Source organism: Prionailurus bengalensis, chromosome B4, assembly GCF_016509475.1.
Source record: "Prionailurus bengalensis isolate Pbe53 chromosome B4, Fcat_Pben_1.1_paternal_pri, whole genome shotgun sequence".
Lineage (NCBI taxonomy): Eukaryota > Metazoa > Chordata > Mammalia > Carnivora > Felidae > Prionailurus > Prionailurus bengalensis.
Genome location: NC_057358.1, coordinates 112,664,419 through 112,678,128, shown reverse-complemented (window position 1 = coordinate 112,678,128; position 13,710 = coordinate 112,664,419). Strand labels below are relative to the sequence as shown.

Sequence of the window (13,710 nt, the reverse complement as noted above, 5' to 3'; positions counted from 1 at the left end):
GAGATTAAAAATAATAAAGAAAATATGGTACATATGGAGAAATCTGGGAGAAAGAAGGAGACTCCCATCATAGTTAAGAGAAGAAAGTCTTGATGCACACATGAGCACTGGAAGAGGGAAGCTAACCTTTGCATGGTTCTGACTATGAAAAGTGTGAGATACCTTTACCTACTCTGAGTGAAGAGGCTTGAGGAGATTCACAGCTTTTGCAACAAACCTTGGAGAAGCCAGGGGGAGAGTGATGTACAAGGGTTGCTGACAGCATTGTGAATGGGCAGAGAATGGGAATCACCAGGATCCTACATTTCTCAGCAGATCTTCGTTTTTTCAGAGGTGGGGAGGAGGTCCTCCTATCTTTGGAAATTCAGTGCCTAGCACACTGCCCAGCATATTGCAGTGATGAAAATAAAACACGTGAGAACATTTTGTAAATTATCACATATTAGGTACCAGTTCAGTTTCCATTATATTTTTTAACTACATCTGTATATATATAAGCTTTCTAATTTTTAAAATGGTATGAAGCAGCAATGGGAATGTTTTTAACAAGAAAAACTGTTAGAAGTAATAAACTGTTTTTATTATTACATTTAAATTTTTTTCTTACAGGTATAAAGTCCTTTTGATTAATTTAAAAGTATAAGTGATGAACTGAATAACTTCACGTGCTCATAAAATAATCCTGTGATTTATTAAGTGGTGTATTATAATATAATGTAATATTATTATAACATGCAAATATAACTTGCATATATAATTAATTTGCATATTCATTAAAACTTGGGGGGGGGGGCTCCTGAGTGGCTCAGTCATCTGAAAGGCTGACTCTTGATTTTGCCTCAGGTCATGATCCCAGTGGTGACAATGACCCTGTGGGGCTCTGCACTGAGGCTGCTTGAGAGCTCTCCCTCTGTCTCTCTCCTCCGCTTGCACTCTCTCTCCCTCTCTAAAGTAAAAAAATGAAAACTAAATTTAAAAACTTATTTTTAACTGAATATAGGAGAAAACCCCAATATTTTAGTAAAACAAAGAAAAATCCCATATTTTATTAATAAATTTCCTCCACAGTGGCAAGCAGGTATCAAAATGCTCCCTTTTAGAGAAAAAGGGACTACGAAGGAACCCAAACTTCATAAATCTGCATGACACTTTTTTGAATCAATTATACTTAGAAATACATATTTCAGGGGCACCTGGGTGGCTCACTCAGTTCAGCGTCCAACTTTGGCTCAAGTCATGATCTCACAGTCCGTGAGTTCGAGCCTTCCATCAGGCTCTGTGCTAACAGCTCAGAACCTTGAGTCTGCTTCGGATTCTGTCTCCCTCTCTCTCTGCCCTTCCCCCGCTTGTTCATGTGCACTCTCTCTCTCTCTCTCTCTCTCAAAAATAAATAAAATTAAAAGAAAAAAGTACATTTTTCATGTGGCAGATTTTGTACATGGCTTTCCCCAATCCCCAGGGGAAAAAAGGGGGATAAATGCTTTCAGATGCTACAAGTCAGCTTTCTCACTTTTTCTGAGTGATTTTTGGGGATGGAAGTGGGAAGTGAGGATGATGTTGGCGGTGGTAAGGGCCAGAAGTTGGGGAAGGCGTGAGAAAAAACCACCCCGTACCAACTAATATAAGATTAAAATCAAGTTTCATTCTCCCCAATCTCAACCCAGTTACATTGTGTTGATTTTGCCAGAAAGCATTAAACTAAAATAGGACTTTAATTATTTTATTATTATTCACATCATTTAAAAAATGTGCCAAGGCTGCTAATATTTAACTTACTAGTTTAAGTTCTGATAACTGATAACTCTTTCGCTTAATGAAAAGCATATTTTCTGCTGCTCTGGAAATGCCAAAGCCAAAAGACTAGAAGGAATCAGGATGGCAACGGCGTTCCAATTTAGAAATCCTTAGTCTTCATGTCCTTTCTCTATAGCCTTTTTTCTTAATTATTATTATTTTAAGAAAAAGTGCAATGAACACTTCTAACCTTGTTAGAACTAGCATGGGTTCTAAACCACAGCAGCCCCTGCTCCAAACATATCCTCTTATTTCAAGCTTTTGGTAAGGGAAAAAAAAAAATTGTTTAACCTTTCTACATTCTTTGGCTCGTCTAATAACCAAATTAACATAAGACAGATTAACCAGAGCAAAACAAATTTAATTATGCACTATATAGGAGGCCTAAGGACAAGTTGGACAATTGAGGCCTATACGCCATGTTCAGCTAAGGAATGGGATAGAGGTCTGGGGCCTCAAAAAGGGAGGAGGGTGATTCCTAGGACAATAAGAAGAGATGTTTGGTAATTGTATGTTTGCCCTGCCTTACAGATAAGTCATTCATATAAAAAAGTTACCTCATGGTAACAGCTCTCTTTCTGAGCCAGGCCCCCTATCTAAATTATTTTAGGTAGTTAAGGGGAGAGGTAATAATTTTTCTTGAATCTCTGGGTCTTGATTGCCTTCAGCTCAAAACAGTCTACTTGCCAAAGTGACACATTTTGGGAAGATTTTTTTCTAAATCCCTTCAAAGCTCAAAAGTCAGTTATAGTTATGCCTATAGCATAAAGATATATGGACTACATCATTTCTCATAGGAAAAACTTATTTACTTCTTCAAGTTGAAGTGGAATTTATTCTTGAGGTACTGGATATGATTGTATATACAATTTTACCTATGATATTATGAAAATTAATAAAGGGAAACCTCACTAAAATGGAGTCAGGAGGTTTTGGCAGGGGGAGCTCTCACGCCTTCCCACTCCTAGTCACAAGAAGAGATGAACTTGACCTTACACAGAATTGACCTTGCACGTGGATACTATTCCAGCTAGAGGAAGAGAGATACTTTCCTTATCTCCCTCAGTAACAGCTGCACCAATTAAAAGCCACCATTCTTCAAGCTCCCAATTTACTTCAGTGGACTTTTAGTACATAACAGTCTTCCCAACTTATTTCTTTTCTCCTTAAAAAAGCATGCCTCTCGGGGTGCCTAGGTGGCTCAGTCGGTTAAGCACCCAACTTCGGCTCAGGTCGTGATCTCTCGGTTCCCGAGTTCGAGCCCCGCATCAGGCTCTGTGCTGACAGCTCGGAGCCTGAAGCCTGCTTCAGATTTTGCGTCTCCCTCTCCCTCTGGCTCTTCCCTGCTCACGCTCTGTTTCTCTCTGTCTCTCAATAATAAATGAACGTTAAAAAAAAAAAAGCATGCCTCTCCTTTGTTCCTCAGACTTGCCTATGGTTTTGCTGCAGCGTGTTTGTCCCAGATTGCAATTCTCTTTTATTCTTGAATAAATCCACTTTTTGCTGGTAAAAGAACTAGCAGTTTTTATTTTTAAGGTTAACGATATAGTTTTCAGGCAAAACATGTTTGTGTTACAATATTTAACACATTATCTCAAATATCTTAATGATAAAGTAATGTAATCCCTGTTCCCGTTAGTGTTCTTTGTGGTGAGCAGAACAACTCTAGCTCTCTTGGACACAAAGTAAAGATTCACTAGAAGAACTGATGGTAGTCGGGGTAGTACAGGAAAATCTAACTAAGGGACAACTATGTGTCAGAAAGATATGAAATAGGACAGCTCTATGGGCTCAGGTACTAGGAAATAAGGCAGAGTCTCCTTAAACAACCACCCTCATCCACATGTCTCTTTTTCTTTTTCTTTTCTTTTTAACCAAGCCTCTTGTGTGTGTGTGTGTGTGTGTGTGTGGTTATTTTCTTTGAAAATCATATTGTTGGGGCGCCTGGGTGGCACAGTCGGTTAAGCGTCCGACTTCAGCCAGGTCACGATCTCAGGGTCCCTGAGTTCGAGCCCCGCGTCGGGCTCTGGGCTGATGGCTCAGAGCCTGGAGCCTGTTTCCGATTCTGTGTCTCCCTCTCTCTCTGCCCCTCCCCCATTCATGCTCTGTCTCTCTCTGTCCCAAAAATAAATAAACGTTGAAAAAAAAATTACAAAAAAAAAAAGAAAGAAAATCATATTGTTGTGGTGGAAAAAAATTACTCATCCTTTCTCACTTCTTTGGCTGGTCTAACAATCAAATTAACATAAGACAGATTAACAGAGGAAAACCAAATTTAACTGTGTGTATGGAAGCCCCACATCCATGAGAGGTTCAAAGGCAGGAAGGTCAAATAAGGTATATGTGCCATTCTGAGCTAAAGAATGGGACAGGTACCTGGAGCCTCATAGGAAAAGAGACACATCAAAGGGCCAGAGAAAGAGCAGATGTCTGGTAATTAGATGTTTGCCCAGCTCTTCAGATGTCACTTAGATAAAGTTTACTCTGATAATAACTCTCATTCTGGGAAAGACCCCTAATTTAGATCCATCTAGGTAGTTCAGCGAGGGGGAAACTGTTCTCTTGAGCTTACAGGGTCTCGATTGCCTTCAGCTCAAATTAGTTCACCTGTGAAACTGGCACATTTTGGGGAAACTTACATTTTATTAATTTTTGAGAGAGAGAGAGAGACAGAGTATGAGAGGGGCAGGGGCAGAGAGAGAGGGAGACACAGAATCTGAAGCAGGATCCAGGCTCTGAGCTGTCAGCAAGGAGCCCGACACAGGGCTCGAACTCGTGAACTGCTAGATCATGAGCCAAAGTCAGATGCTTAACCACCTGAGCCAACCACATGCCACTGGGGAGACTTATTCTGAACCCTTTCAATCAATCATCAGTAAAAAATATAATTTTTTTCACATCATACTAAAAGTGTAATCTTATTTTATTTTAAATTAAGTTCCATTTAAAAGTGGTACCTGGGATAGAAGAGCAAAAGGCACAGTGATGTTAGATTGCACTTAATATAAATAGTGGATAGAAAAGACTATAGAGGAAGAAAAGCAATTTTTCCTCTACCCCTTCAAGATTTTTGGTTGTGACATCCCCCTGTAATCTGTAAAGACAGATTGACAGGAGAAAAACTAAGAGAAATTTAATAACATGCATACCTCCTATACATAGAGGGGACATCCAGAAAAATCCAAAGTCATCCAAACATCACCTTAAATACCATCTTCATGACCAACAGATGAATTAAAAGATGCTCAATATCGCTCATCATCAGGGAGATACAAATCAAAACTACAATGAGATATGACCTCACACCTGCTAAAACTAACAACATAAGAAACAAGTGTTGGTGAGGATGCAGAGAAAGGGAAACCGTCTTGCACTGTTGGTGGGAATGCAAACTGGTACAGCCACTCTGGAGAACAGTATTTTTAGCTTTTTGAAGCTAAAAATAGAACTACCCTATGACCAGCAAGTGCACTACTAGGCATTTACCCCAAGGATACAAGGATACAAAAATACTAATTTGAAGGGATACATGCACCCCAATGTTTATAGCAGCATTATCAACAGTAGCCAAATTATGGAGAGAGCCCAGATGTCCATCAAGAACCCAGATGTCCATCGACTGATGAATGGATAAAGAGAAGGTGGTATATATATATATATATATATATATATATACACACACACACACACACACACACACACACACGTTGGAAAATTACTCAGCCATCAAAAAGAATGAGAGCTTACCATTTGCAACAATGTGGACAGAGCTAGAGTATTACATTAAGTGAAATAAGTCAGAGAAAGACAAATACCATGTAATTTCACTCATATGTGGAATTTAAGAAAGAGAACAAATGAACATGGCGGGCGGTGGGGGGGAAGAGAGGCAAACCAAGAAACAGACTCTTAACTATAGAGAACAATCTGATGGTTACTGGAAGGGAGGAGGGTGGAAGGATGGGTCAAATCGGTGATGGGGATGAGGGAGGGCACTTGTGATCCAAGTGTTGAATTACTAAATTCTATACCTGAAACTCGTATTACACTGTATATTAACTAACTAAAATTTAAATAAAAACTTGAAGATAAATAAATAGCATCTTAAGCTAACGACAAAAGAAAGATACTGAGGATGGGGAGAGCCCTTTATGGGAGGTTATCAGGCAAAGCACAGTCAACAAGGGTATGATTGATATGCAGATTTAAGTCCAAATCTTCTCCAGTTTAGGTTTCTAGAGATTTAATTGTCCTCTTCCTGGCATAGATAGGGAAGCACAAATGTCACTTACAAAAAGGCAAGTTCTCTGTTTTCAGAAGTTTTCAGAAATTCTCCCATATCTGCTATCTTTATATATAACAAGTTCAAAATAATCCTTATGCGTAAAAGATATATTTGGGGGCAGTATATTCTGCCTCTTTTCAGGAGTAAACACTTCTAATTTTGTCAAGAACAGAGAACTGTCAAACAGGACTCATCAGGCAAATACGTAAAGAAGCAGAATAACCACCTGTGCATGGGAATTTTTTGAGAGAAATGTTCTGTTTGCAAAAGCATTCTTCTTTTTAGGTTTGCTACACAGGAGGCAAATTAAAGGCTTCCTCCGACACTTCTGACTATTCAATATCTGTAACATAAACTAAATCAAAGCAAGGGACTGCTGCTTTGTTTACCATACTCATATGTACCACTTGCAATATCAGTGGCCCTAAAATATTTGAAGTTTATCGTAAAGACAGTTAGAAATTACATTTTTCACCAGCGAAATACACGAGCTCAAGCAATGTGCATTTTAAAGTGAGTTTATGTTAAATTACTTTTATTTGGTTTAGCACATAAGTAGATGTGGCTTCTACTGTGAGACTCTGGTTCTCCCCATAAAAGAGGTAATATTGAAGAGTGAAAAGTGAACACATTTTGGTGTTGGGAAATTGGGTTAAGACTTAACTTTGCTCTGTAATGTTGAACAATTTACTCATTGAATCCATATCTTTCTTTCTGTCTCCTAAAAATGTGAGTATCTGTCTTAACTCTCCAGAAGATATAATACACTCTGTAATTGTGTCATACATTCCAGTGATCACTCTGACAGGTGCAGAGTAAAAAGCCCATTCGGGAATTAAAGCAATGGCAACAATTCTAAAGACATAAGCTAATTTCCACTATAAGCCTGAACTTGAAGGAAATAAAACAAGCACCAATTTTCACTTTGCAAATCTCTCATGCCTATGCCCTGTCTTTCTTATTCATAAAGTGTTAGCATGTAGCCTTAATACATTCATATATGATCATGGTTGCTCTCCTGCCTTAAAGTATTTCTGTTTTGAGAAGTATTTTTGGGAATCAATGTTTAACATTTTATGAGATAAGAAACAATTTAAAATAGTAACAACGCCGACAAGAATTATCAAATTAATAGGTTTGCTCAGCATGTTTTTCCTAAGGAGTGATGAGCTAAAAAATCAAATTATATTTATGTCTGTCTGTACATGTGTCTTCACATGAAATGACTTGGAAAAAAGAAATAAACCAAAATATTGGGAAAGTGCCAGAATTTGTGGAGTTTGCCTTTTGTCTTTATGGCCTTTTTACATTTCCAGATTTCCTGTATTACTTTTATCATCAGTAAAGACTTCTACTAGACTAGAACCCAATGTATGAAAGAAAAAGTCTGGATGTTTCTAATGGGATGTTTTGATAAGTTAGTAGGTTTAAAAATACTGCTGAGGGTCTCCTTTTTCCCCATTCCTGGTTTTGCTAAGATTGATTTCTAAAGGTGAAGATAGTAAGAGAAATTCTTTCAAGTATAAGTAGATATTAAAAATAAAAATTGGGTGACTAGAAAACAAGGTTTTCTTCCTGTTATTATAGTTAGAATATATGTTTGCCTTTAGGTAATCTAATATTGGTATCTTCATCTGGTATTATTTGTTTAGTGATTCAGTTTCATGATTTTTTCCAATTCAGCTTTTTTTTTCTGTGTAACTTCCTTTAATTAATTTTTTTAACGTTTATTTATTTTTGAGACAGAGAGAGACAGAGCATGAACAGGGGAGGGGCAGAGAGAGAGGGAAACACAGAATCTGAAACAGGCTCCAGGCTCTGAGCTGTCAGCACAGAGCCCGACGCGGGGCTCGAACTCACGGACCGTGAGATCATGACCTGAGCCGAAGTCGGAGGACGCTTAACCGACCAAGCCACCCAGGTGCCCCTGTGTAACTTCCTTTAAAGATAGAACATACTTTCAAAATAATGTTAGTTTAAAAACAGTAATGGAGTCTCTCTCTAAAGTACACAGTAACTAATTCTTCCACTGTTCAGGGTTTGAAACAGTCCTTGGAATTAGGCAAAATGGCTTCATTTATACTACAAGGATTCATTGTTACTGATTCTTTAAAAATTCTTTTCAGAGGGCAAGATGTAGCTCTTAGACACACAAAAAGATCAAATGTTTGCAAAGTAACACAAGCTAGATTTTAGATCTAAGAATGCCAATTAATAAACTAACTTTTTTAAAAGTCATCTTCTAGACAATTGGTTCTTCCCATAGAGCCCCTTCCTTCCTTCCTTCCTTCCTTCCTTCCTTCCTTCCTTCCTTCCTTCCTCCCTCCTCCCTTCCTTCTCTTCTTCCTTCCTTCCTTCTTCCCTTCCTTCCTTCCTTCCTTCCTCCCTCCCTCCCTCCTCCCTTCCTTCTTCCCTTCCTTCCTTCTGTCTTCCCTTCCTTCCTTCCTTCCTTCCTTCCTTCCTTCCTCCCTCCCTCCCTCCTCCCTTCCTTCTCTTCTTCCTTCCTTCCTTCCTTCTTCCCTTCCTTCCTTCCTTCCTCCCTCCCTCCTCCCTTCCTTCTTCCCTTCCTTCCTTCCTTCTTCCCTTCCTTCCTTCCTTCCTTCCTCCCTCCCTCCTCCCTTCCTTCTCTTCTTCCTTCCTTCCTTCCTTCCTCCCTTCCTTCCTTCCTTCCTTCCTTCCTTCCTTCCTTCCTTCTCTCCCTCCCTCCTTCCTCTCAAAATCAAACAAACCAATATTTAAAGCAGCTGTGTCTCTCTCTATGTAAAAGAGAGACGTGAAATTGCTTGGGTTGGAATGGGGCTACCTTTGGTTCCTGCTTTTCCTATACATGCTAGAAATAAGGATTCTGAAGAATCCTAAGAATTTCTCAATGTCCAATTAGAAAATTCATTTGTAATCTAAGATTTATCAGGTTCCTAGTGTTACACACATAGTTTGGGGTTTTTTTTGTTTGTTTGTTTCTTTGTTTGGTGGGCGTGGCTGGAGGCAGCATCTGAAACAGAGAAGCAGCTAGTCAGGCTGTAACATTTACATTTGCCCCAATTATTAGTTATTCTAAGTTCTCCACATCATCGTAATAGGCCTCAAAAATGCTACTTGGTAAGTTAGCAGTACCTGATAGAATGGGAGTCATGAGCAAAATCTCCTCCTGTTACTCTTACAGCAAGTAGACAAATTAATAAACAATTTAGTTAATTTAAGTACAATCGCTTCTCGGCCTTTTGGCTAAGATCAAGTGTAGTTAATTTAAGTACAAATTCTCATTTCAGGGACACATTTTTGTTGAGACTCTCTGTTAATTTGGCAGTTAACAAACTGGACAATGACTTTTATTGGAAATTCACAGGTATTTAACTACATTTTTAAAAATGCAAAGGCAGGGGCCCCTGGGTGGCTCAGTCGGGTAGGCTTCTGACTTCAGCTCAGGTCATGATCTCACGGTTCGTGAGTTCAAGCCCCGCGTCAGGCTCTGTGCTGACAGCTCAGAGCCTGGAGCCTGTTTCAGATTCTGTGTCTCCCCCTCTCTCTGACCCTCCCCCGTTCATGCTCTGTCTCTCTCTGTCTCAAAAATAAATAAACGTTAAAAAATTTTAAAAAAATGCAAAGGCTTTGGAACTAGCTTTACCTTGTGGTTGGGAAAGGATGTACTCAAGTATCACTATATTAAATATTATTGTAATTTAAAATATGGTCCCAAAGTAAACAATTTTTGGAGTCACCACATAAATGAAGGCTCGACAAAAATGGGAATAATTACAGCCACAACCACAATCATAACAAAAACATTCTCTGACTAAAACCTATGAGACTCGTATTCTGTATGGACCCATTTAGTCTCACTCCTTCCTGAAGACTGAGCCAGTATCATTAGGCTTTATATCCAGAATGATCATGGACTTCATTTAGAAATAAGCTTTTTATTGCAATATGAAATTTTAAATATTTAAATGTTACAGAGGGCTAGTATAAAGCCCTTCTCTGGAGGAGACTCTGTGATTTGTAGCATCTGTGGAGATGACAATACTTGTTAATAACTGCCCAACCCTCACTATTCCATCCTAAGAAACAGATCACAGCAGCACATTCTCATTTATTGGACCACCAAAGTGTATTTGTGTTTTTTTTTTTTTTAAGATTGGAGTGGTTGAAGGACATGTTTCTTGTTCATAAGGCTAATACTGAGAAGAAGCTGTATTGAAAGTGGCATTGATATGAGGACTACTTTTTTTTAAATGGACCACTTATGGAAAAAAAATATTGATACTCTTGCTTGAACACGAGCTTTACAAATGAGGGGAAAAAGATCCCTTTTCATGCTATTACTATAGAAGTTTATTATTATTCAGGCCCCAAAATCCAAATATGCTTAACATCAAGGGAAGTGGTTGGTCTGTGTTTTCTGTGCATTCAAGCATCTCAATTATATTCAAAGAGAAAGATAAATGCACCTACTTTATCCATTTCTACTTAAAATGTCTCTTCATATTTTACACCCAGTAATCGGCGTAGCATATGTTCACAGAATACTGCAATAAATGATAAATGTCCACATTATATTCATGTTTTTTTTTTCAATGAGAGTTGATCCCATTTCTAGTTTTGACTGGCTGCATGAGCCCGGTCATTTTTTATATTGAAAATAGACTCTCACTGTTACAAACATTAAATCAACCTTTATTCACATGCAGTTTTATTTGCTTCATAAGACCAGTATAAGCATGATTGAGAGATACCTTCCACATTTTTTTCACATGAAAAAGTGGGTTTACTATTTAAGGCCCAAGTGCACTTGAGAAAGGGCTTTTGAAAAGCTCTGGGTTTCAAGGCAAAACAATTGGCATTGTCCATTACGCGTGGATAAATGTTTGTACTTTGTAGCAGTTTCCTAGCATTCTCTTTTGAAACAATGCCGAGTCTCCAGATCAACATTGTACTCAACGATGTTTCTATTTTTGTTTTCCTTGATCAGTACCAGGGGAAGAAGACTGTAACAGATCCTTCAGAAAATCTGTTCAGGGTGACAAAGAACTCAAGGGAAAGCTAATCATCTAATGATTTCAAGGCACTTTAAATTCTTGGTACCCAGTTCACTTCTGTGAACCATCGTGCCTGATGAGTGCCTGAAGGGCCAAAACACTGACCACACATTTCTGCTATATTACAAAAAGAAAAGAAAAAGAAAAAGAAAAAAAGCTGTTCACATGTACAAAGCATGTGAGTGGAGAATGACCCCATGCTTTTGCCATAGCTCTGCTCAGAAAACAAGACAAATGAAGCAATGTAAAATGAGTTATAAATGAGTACATGTGCTAGTTTGATTTTTTTAATAGGAAATATTCAAAATAAAAACATGCAATTGTGTTGAATAGGGACATATTTTGAAAATATATATATATATATACACAGAATGGGGATTTGGAGTTAATATTTAATTTGAAGGAAAGAGATATTAAAATCATTCCATTTTAATGAAATTAAATATGAAAGCATTGAAAATAAAATGTAGTTTTACCTAAAAGCATGCTAACTTAAAGCTGAAATGCCTCAGATAAAAAGTTATCTATGCAAATTTTGTTTTCTTACTTGAACTTTTATTAACGTTGAAAACTGGCATTTGTTGGTTTTCACTGATACGATATTTCAAAAGAGAATTACCAGTTTCGTAGTTTTCTTTTCCTTGAACCAAAATAAAATCCTTTAACAAAAAGTCTTGGTATTGAATCACTAGCAATGAGTAGCTCAAGGCCTTATTTAAAGAACCTCAATAATACCAAAAAGCAGAGAGGATATGAAAGGAAAGAAAATCTGGACTAAGTATGGTCTAAAAAATTAATTTAAGACATTCTTTTTTCCTCTTGCTTTCTCCAACAAAGTAGTAACAGTTGGGAGTCTTTCACACAAAATCAGCCTCAAGCAGTCCGTGAAATACAGAGAATGCAGAGACAGAGAACTGAAGTTGAAATTGTTTCAAAGTCCTCAATCTATACTGTCTTCAATATGCAAATAGAAAACTTTAAATAGGGATTTAGGGAAGTCCCTAATTAGGACCTAAATAGGAATAAGGTTGTTGGGGAGAAATGGACTCCCATGTAATTTCCCAGACTGAGGACTGAAAACATACTTTAGAATTATGAAATCTAAAATAGTTCACTTTTGAGGCGCCTGGGTGGCTCAGCTGGTTAAGCCTCTGACTTCGGCTCCGGTCATGACCTCAAGGGGTTCGTGGGTTTGAGCCCTGCATGGGGCTCTGTGCTGACAGCTCAGAGCCTGGAACCTGCTTCAGATTCTGTGTCTCCCTCTCTCTATGCTCCTCCCCCACTCGCACTCTGTCTCTCTCAAAAAAAAAATAAACATTTTAAATTTTTTAAATACATAAATAAAATAGTTTACCTTATATACCAAGGGAAATACTGAATGTATCATTGTGGTAAAAATCATAAATAATTTAATGGAATATCTAATAAAGTGACCGTGAATAAATAATGGTCATTTTTTAAAATGTATGTTTTCATTGAAAAGAATTACAATCTTTAAGTTTACCGTTTATCTGGACAAAGGAATTATATTAATGGCTTGCACTTTATATGGTACTAAAGCTATATACTTTATATGTAAAAACATGTAATAAAAATAAATAAATATGGGCTACAAATAAATACAAATGTAATATATCCTCTCCAAACCTTGTCCTCGGACACCACACACAATGTATGTGTGTATGCGTGTATGTATGTATTCAGTGGCTCTGATCCACTCAGAATGAAACTAACTCCTATGACAGCCTCCAAAGCCCACCCAATCTGTCCCACTGCTTTCACCCTGCCTATTGTGCCCTCAGCACATTGACTTCCTTGCTATTCCTTGAACACAGCAGGTCCCCAGCAGCTCAGGCTCTCCTCCTTACATGGCCTCTGCCTGCATGGCTCTTTCCCCAGACGATCACAAGGCTCACTTTGTTCTGTTTACTCACATCAGTTCTTGGATTAAATATCATCTTCTTATGAAGCATCTTTTTTTTAATTGTAACCCCATAACCTCATGCATCTCCTTCCTACGCCCTGATTTGTTTTTCTCCATCACTTACCATCATGTTCCATTCCGTGCATTTTAATAACTTACTATTTGTTGTCTGTCTTCCCTTACTTACCAAAATGCACACTCCACAAGGAAGGTATTATTATGTGCTTAATTTCTCCTTTATCCTCAGTGCTCCACAGAATGACCAGAATATTTTGATCAATAAGTATTTTGGAAAATAGTGAATGCAAAATAATTCACTTTACTACAATATGGGCCAACTGTTGCTTCTTTCATTAGAAAATGTTGAATTGGGGCGCCGGGGTGGCGCAGTCGGTTAAGCGTCCGACTTCAGCCAGGTCACGATCTCACGGTCCGTGAGTTCGAGCCCCGCGTCAGGCTCTGGGCTGATGGCTTGGAGCCTGGAGCCTGTTTCTGATTCTGTGTCTCCCTCTCTCTCTGCCCATCCCCCGTTCATGCTCTGTCTCTCTCTGTCCCAAAAATAAATAAACGTTGAAAAAAAAATGTTGAATTAATGGCAGCCATACGTATTCACTCAAATAGAATTCTCAAAACACATGAAAATATAGCCACACACATTTTAAGTAGGGGAA

At 38.2% G+C, this 13,710-nt stretch overlaps 1 pseudogene; it reads left to right on the top strand.

Moving 5' to 3' along the window:
• Nucleotides 1–9,284: 9,284 nt before the first annotated feature.
• LOC122474214 lies at nucleotides 9,285–9,408 on the top strand (annotated as a pseudogene).
• The last annotated feature ends 4,302 nt before the right edge of the window (nucleotides 9,409–13,710 follow it).